Source organism: Erythrolamprus reginae, chromosome 3, assembly GCF_031021105.1.
Source record: "Erythrolamprus reginae isolate rEryReg1 chromosome 3, rEryReg1.hap1, whole genome shotgun sequence".
Classification (NCBI taxonomy): Eukaryota; Metazoa; Chordata; class Lepidosauria; order Squamata; family Dipsadidae; genus Erythrolamprus; species Erythrolamprus reginae.
This window is the reverse complement of record NC_091952.1, coordinates 134,957,584-134,965,109: the sequence shown is the minus strand read 5'-3', so window position 1 is coordinate 134,965,109 and position 7,526 is coordinate 134,957,584. Positions and strand designations below refer to the sequence as shown.

Below are 7,526 nucleotides of genomic sequence, written 5' to 3'. Positions count from 1 at the left end.
GATAGAGGATCTTATAATATCCCTTCAAAGTGAATGTGAGAATTGGAGCAAATATTGCAATCTTATCAATTCAGTGCAGTTGCAAAAATGGTGGGTACAATCCTGTCAAAATTAAATAGTAGATTGCCTGATTTCAATGAATTCAAAAAGGCTTCCTTTCTGATTGTCACCAGCATCTATTTAACTAAGGGTGATACCTAAAAAGCATCTCTGCAAAAGGCAGAAATGCTTTCAACATTAGTCAAATATTCAGTAAATGCATTACAATATTCACTGTATAGAGTGCTATTTCTCCATAATCAATAGCTAGAACATAATTTTGTATCTTAGAATTTATAATCTTTGAATTTAGGACAGTGCTGCCCTATGTTCTGAGTCGCTATAGCATTAAGGGCACAGATCTTCCTGGGAAATATTATCATTCTAGAGTGACCCTTTTACCTATTGTAAATTGATGTTCACTCACTCTCTTCTTCAGGAATACCAAAATTTCCAGGGCAAATACTATTTTGTCAGTGAAGGACTGTTTCACTTGGCACTTTCTTTAGCAAATCCACCAAACCAAATGTAATGCTTCTCCTTATAATGAATTTCAGTGATTTTTTAAAATCTTTATATTAAATGGCATTTACAGTTTCATATTTGATTCCTACCATTGTCCCAACAATTAACAGAGGTCATTACTTCTACGTGTTTTCAATGACATAATTATGAATTACATTTTAATGTTCAAAATTTGAGGATAGAATAAGACAAGATAGATGGGATGGGATGGGAGGGGTGAGGTGAGGTGAAGTGAGGTGAAATGGGATGGGATAGAAGGGATAAATTTAATCTTAGTTTTGTCTTTGGTCTTACTTTTTACTTAGTATTTAAAGGTCAAATAGGATTTTTCAACAGAAACTGAATCTGGTTATTTATTTGTTTGTTTGTTTGTTTATTTAATTGGAATTCTATGCCGCCCCTCTCCAAGGACTCGAGGTGGCTCACAACATATATGAGACAATAATAAAAATCAATCCAATTAATACATTAAAAATCCATAAAAATCTACTTTAAAAACTTCCATTACATTCATTCAACAATTGTACTAAAAAACATTCATTGGTCGGGGAAGATCTAGTAACCCCAGGCTTGGCGACAAAGATGAGTTTTTAGGCTCTTTTGGAAGGCAAGGAGGGTGGGGCAGTGTGAATCTCCGGAGGGAGCTGATTCCAGAGGGCCGGGCCCTCCACAGAGAAGGCTCTTCCCCTAGGTCGTGCCAGCCTACATTGTTTGGTTGACAGGACCCTGAGGAGACCCACTCTGTGGGACCTCACTGGTCACTGGGATTCGTGCGGCAGAAGGCGGTCTCGGAGATAGTCTGGTCCTATGCCATGTAGGGCTTTATAGGTCATAACCAACACTTTGAATTGTGTCCAGAAACAGATCGGCAGCCAATGCAGTCTGCAGAGTGATGACAAGATACAGGCATGTCTTGGCAGGCACAAACTGTTCACGCAGCTGCATTTTGGACGATCTGAAGTTTCTGAACACTAGCCCCATGTAGAGAGCATTGTAGAAGTCGAACCTTGAGGTGAATAAGGGCATGAGTGACTGTGAGCAAAGACTCCTGCAACTGGTGCACCAGAGGGTTCGCAACTTGGCCGTTCCCCTCGATCCACAGCTGACTGTAGAACACCATCTGTCGGCTGTGGCGAGGAGGGCGTTTGCTCATGTCCACCTGGGCAAACGCCCTCTTCGCCACAGCTGACAGATGGTGTCCTAAAGTCAGCTGTGGATCGAGGAGGGCGGCCAAGTTGTGAACCCTCTTTGAGGGGGTCAATAATTCCCCCCTCAGGGTGATGGACAGACAGATGGACGTGTCCTTGGAAGGCAGTACCCATGGCCACTCTGTCTTGTCTGGATTGAGTCTGAGCCTGTTGGCACCCATCCAGACCCTGACTGCCTCCAGACACCGGCACATCACTTCCACTGCTTCGCTGAGTGGACATGGGGTGGAGATGTACAGCTGAGTATTGTCAGTGTACCGATGGTAACTCACCTCGTGCCATTGGATGATCTCACCCAATGGTTTCATGTAGATATTAAACAGCAGGGGGGAGAGGACCGACCCCTGAGGAACCCCACAATGTAGGGACCTAGGAGTCGACCTCTGACCCCCCGCTAACACCGAGAGGTAGGAGGAGAACCACCACAAAACGGTGCCTCCCACTCCCAACCCCTCCAGTCGGCACAGAAGGATACCATGATTGATGGTATCGAAAGCCGCTGAGAGGTCAAGAAGCACTAGGACAGAGGATAAATCCCTGTCCTGGGCCCACCAGAGATCATCCATCAGTGCGACCAAAGCAGTTTCTGTACTGTAGCTGGGTTTGAATCCTGACTGCCGAGGGCCTATATCAGTGTTTCCCAACCTTGGCAACTTGAAGATATTTTGACTTCAACTCCCAGAATTCTCCAGCCAGCAGGAAGTTGCCAAGGTTGGGAAACACTGGCCTAGATAATTGGTTATCCATGTTAAGCTGTATTAATATTAAGCTATTCATCATAATAAAAAGGATTCCTCGCCTCCTATGTCTTCTAGCATATTTGTTCTTCAACAACATTCAAAAGATATTTTATAACCCAATTATTTGGTAGAGAAAGGCTAGATGTTACTGCAATTTGTGAATGAGTGGCTTACAAGCACAAATTGGGTATGAACAATTATTATGAAATGTGATCAAACTTTATTGCAATAATATGTAAACTTTAATACATCCGTACATTTATAAGAAACCTCCAATATACTTTTGTTGTTATTTTGGTATCTCCCTGTTTATTCCCTTTTCTATTCTGTTCATTTTTAGGAAGTAGGTAAAGTAGGAAAAGGCTGCTCAGGGTTGGAGTTTGTAATCTTAAAACAAATGGATGAACTTTCTGCCTTTAAACCAAAAAGAAAAATTCATCCAGCCAGTTATTGCCAGTATTTGTATTTCTTAAAACTAAACCCTGTAATTTAAACCTTTCCTCCTGAGCTGTTCTCAAACACTGAACAGAATATCTTTTGTTTTTATTGTTTATTTAACTCAGAAGGAAAATAAAAACAAGAGGTCATATATTTTTCATGTTTGAAAAGCAAACAGATTGTTGGAGCCAGTTCACTATAGCTCTCCACTCTCCAATGAATGAGCTTTGTTGTAAATTATAGTTCAGCTTCAGTTCCCTTGAGTGAGGGAAAAGAGCCTCCAAAGAGAACTGAGTTTCAATTGGTGATTTTCTTTCTCCTTTTTCATTTCCTAATTGAAACCAAATGTGAAATATGTTGGATTGTGGGATTTCTGGCCTGGTCCCAGGAATCCTCAGAATGCTAAATTGCTCGCAAAGGCATCTTGCATCAGCCTTACAGAAGTTTCTTTTCAGACCGGCTTCTCCATCTAGGGAGAGAAAACAAGAACTATCTACTTTCCCTTAAAGTTGTGGATTAAATTTCTGGAAACTTCCTGACTTTCTCTGTTGAAAGGTCATTTTAACACACAGGTATGGATTTTATGATGCTTTTTATAAACAGATAAGCAAACTTTCCTCCTCTGGGTCTATCTAGTGGAAGGAGCGAAATAGACGTCTCAGCCATTTCTTAGTCTGGCTTGGGACAGTGTTAGGGGAAAAACTAAGTTATATGAAAGAGAATATTATGAAAAGGCATTTCCCTGGCATGCCTGCCACATAAAAAGATAAAATAACTATCGTACTTTAAAGAAAATGTTTGCATGGCAGGCCAGACTGGTTGATTACAGATGCCACTGATGGTGTCAAAGAGAAGGCTCTGAAACCATAAAAACCCTCTGGTATTTCTTGTTTTTGTGGCTAATTGAGTTTTCAAGTTGTTGATTCAGTAGTTGAGAATTCCATTCGCATTAAGTTGTTTCTCTTGGGAAATTATGAGACATTTTCAAGCTCTCTCTTTTATTGGATGCGTGCGCGCGTCTCGTGACAACCCTGTGTTTCATGATTGTTTGTCCTATTATTGGTGGCGCCTGCATCTTTTCCTGGCAAAGCTACCAAGACAAAGCTCAGAAAGGGGCCAGAACCTGTGCTTTTTCTTTTTTCTCCCTGGGAATTTTCATCCCAGTGGAGAGCAAAACGTAGCGGATGAAGAGAGGGTGGCATGGGGTTAATTCTATTACCATACTTTCAAATAGGAAAACAGCCTTTTAATATATTTTAAGGAAGATATATTTCTACATCCGGGCTGTTGGTTGTATTCAAATACATTTTAACACATATATCTGTCTCATAAGAAGAGTTACGCTTTCTAAAGGTGCATGATTATTATTTTTTAAAAAACTTAAATTTAAACATAAATGATTGTGAAATATAGATATGGAAGTTGTTACTGATTCCGATTCCTAGTCAGGTATTTATTTGGTCACAAATTGATTCCTCCTATTGCATAACTCATGAAAAGTGTCTGGATGCATGAAAAGTATAAAAACAAAGTATAAAAACAACTAGAAGTAGAGAAAATTGACAGAAAGATTTGTCTTCTATTTAGTACTAGTAAGTTACCCAATACAATAGATTAGATCAGATTAAACAAAATACTATTAATTACCCACAGTTAAATTATGGAACTCAATTCAAAGTAAGTGGTGATCATCAGTGGCTTCAATAGCTTTCAAAAGGTTAAATTAAAAGATTTTAACCAAAGACAATCAGTGTCCATTAAAGCAAAATGGAGCTGCCAGAGGCAATATAAACTTTTATTCTTATTTACATTTTTTCCTGCTGTTCTAATGGATAGATGGCAGGGAAAATTAATAAACTGAGTAAGCTGCTATCTTCTGACACTTTTTTCTTTGAAATAAGTGATGAGATGTTATGGGAAGTAAGCAACATCCTGTTCTAGTTGGACCCTTCTGATCTTAATGTACTGTTCATGTATTTTTCCTTAGAGATGCATAGATATTAGTGTGTTTACTGTTACATTTGCTTAACATGGTGCAATTTGTTGCATGTTGCATGATGCTCAGGAGGTTTTTTTCAAAGTCTATTAGCAATCTATCGCAAAGCCAGAATGGATGATATGGTTTCATAAAGGCAAATGTCTGTTCTTTTTTTGGGGGGGGGGGGGTTATAAAATTTTTCTCTATTTTTCTTTCAACATATACTAAAACAACACGAGCAATAAAAAACACAGAATCAATGCTTAAAATAATAATTAATAATATTTCTTAGATATGTTAAACATTCAGAGAGAGAGAAAAGCACTAATAATATTTTCAATATGTACTTTTTATCCTCTTCTTTGCTAAGTTAATTAAAATTAACCACACATAGATATATTTCATCCACAAATAACAATATTATAAAATCCAGTCCCTTATATTCCCTTTTTCTATTTATAATAAAACATTAACATCTTAACATCTTAACTCAATATCTAATTTAATCCTTTCATCTCTGTGTTAACTCCTTATCCAATGCTGCCACCAGTCCTTATTTCATCATCTGGGTCTTTAATAGATTAAAATTAAATCATCATGTGTTTCTTCAAAAGTAAGTAAAAGAAAATACTTCTCAATTATTTTTAGTTTCCAACCATTCATAAAACTTTCCCCAAATCTTATAGTAATCACACTCCTCTTTATCTTTAAGTTTTAAAGTAAGCCTATTCATTTCAGCACAATCTAAAATCTTACGTAATATTTCTCTTTCATCTGGAATTTTATTCAGCTTCCAATTTTGTGCATATGCTATTATAGCTGCTGTTAAAATATGTATAATCAAATATGTTTCTTCTTTATTAAAATTTTCTGGTAAAATACCTAATAAGAATATTTCTGCTTTAAATTCAATAGTCCTTTTCAAAATCTTCTGTATCCATTGCTAAATCTCTTTCCAAAATTTTTTAACTTCTGTGCATGTCCACCACATATGATAAAAAGAGCCTGGTAACTGATTACATTGCCAGCATTTCATTTATCTATTCTCAAACATTTTTGCTAATCTTTCTGGTGTCATATGCCATCTATAAAACATCTTATATATATTCTCCTTATACGCTGGTTGACATTGACATTTTATAATTTCTTTCCCAAATTTGTTGCCACTTATCTCTATCTATTGAATATCCTATATTCTTCATCCACTATATCTTTGTATCTTTAACTTGTTCAAATTCTAAATCAATAGATTAAAAAAATGTCTGTTCAGTGCTGTGGATTTACGAAAAATGGCAAAGTCTACAATATTTTAAATTTTAGTAGTAAATAGCCCTGATGCTAGTTTGATAAATGCTTTTTCCCTAAAAAAACAATTCAGAGTATTTACTAATTAAAGAAAAACATTTTCAGAAACAAATAATACTGAGCATGTCATTTGCAGTTTGAGTTTGCAGAAGAATTCTGTGCTTTTACTTAATTAATGATGTAGTCTGAATAAAGATGTATTTCATATTTTGAAAATATTTCTGGACTGTTTCACAACATGAGTACCATAATGGATCTTCCCACTCAGCCACTGGCAACAAGGCATTTCTGCTTCCCAGGATACTTCTTGCCACCTCAGCCTACTTTTCCTCTTTTCATAGGCTGGTGCCTTCTCTTACCATAAAATGCTGGCAGGCAACCTCCTTCCATTATGTCCAAAAGTGTAACTGATGTTGAGACAGACACTTTGCTTTGCATCCTTTTAGTGTCCTCTAAGTACTATGAGTCAAAAAACTCTAAAAACGAATTACGAATGGGAATTGGGTTTCAGATGTCAAGGTGGGAGAAAATTTAGGTTGCAGTGACCATCTATGTTTGTGGTTTGATGTAAAAACTCATTGTGAGCAATCCTATAATGCAACCAAAGTATTGGATTTCAGAAAAACAAATTTTAATGCAATGGGGGAATATTTAGAAAATGAATTAAAGGGGAGGGATAAAATGGCAGGAGCGAGCACCCAGTGGACTGTATTTAAAAAGGCCATCTTAAAAGCCACTGGACTGTATGTAAGACAAATAACTAAAGGTAAAAGGAAGAAGAAACCGCTATGGTTTAGCAATGATGTAAGGACTATAGTCAATGAAAAAAAGGCTGCCTATAGGAGGTATAAAGAGTCTGGAAGTATAGCTGATAGGGAGGTGTATAAAATGAGACGGAAGGAGGCGAAACAGATAATATATGCTGCTAAAGCCTCAAAAGAGGAAGAAATTGCCAAATCTCTAAAGAAGGGGGATAAAACCTTCTTCAGATATATTAGTGATAAGAAGAAGAAAAACTGCGGCATCACGAAACTTAGTACTGGGAAAAATACATGCATTAATGGGAATAAGGAGATCGCTGACCATTTCAATAGCTACTTCTGTTCAGTTTTCTCAAAAGACACCTTACAAAATAATACTATAGAGGGATATAGCATTGCTTCCAACTGTACGGATTCAGCTCCAGTGATCTTAGAAGGCGATGTCTTAGAAGAACTTGAACGATTAAAGATAAATAAGGCAATGGGTCCAGATGGCATCCACCCCAGAGTTCTTAAAGAACTCAGATCTGTC

General features: G+C 37.2%; 1 protein-coding gene across 1 annotated transcript in view; it reads left to right on the top strand.

Annotated features, from left to right (window-relative positions):
- The first annotated feature begins 3,306 nt into the window (after nt 1-3,306).
- DDR2 (discoidin domain receptor tyrosine kinase 2) overlaps nt 3,307-7,526 on the top strand; it is a 64,394-nt gene continuing 60,174 nt past the window's right edge. Inside the window, exon 1 of the mRNA XM_070746713.1 lies at nt 3,307-3,522. The gene's annotated coding sequence lies outside the window, so the exon portion shown is untranslated. The remainder of the gene's footprint in view (nt 3,523-7,526) is intronic.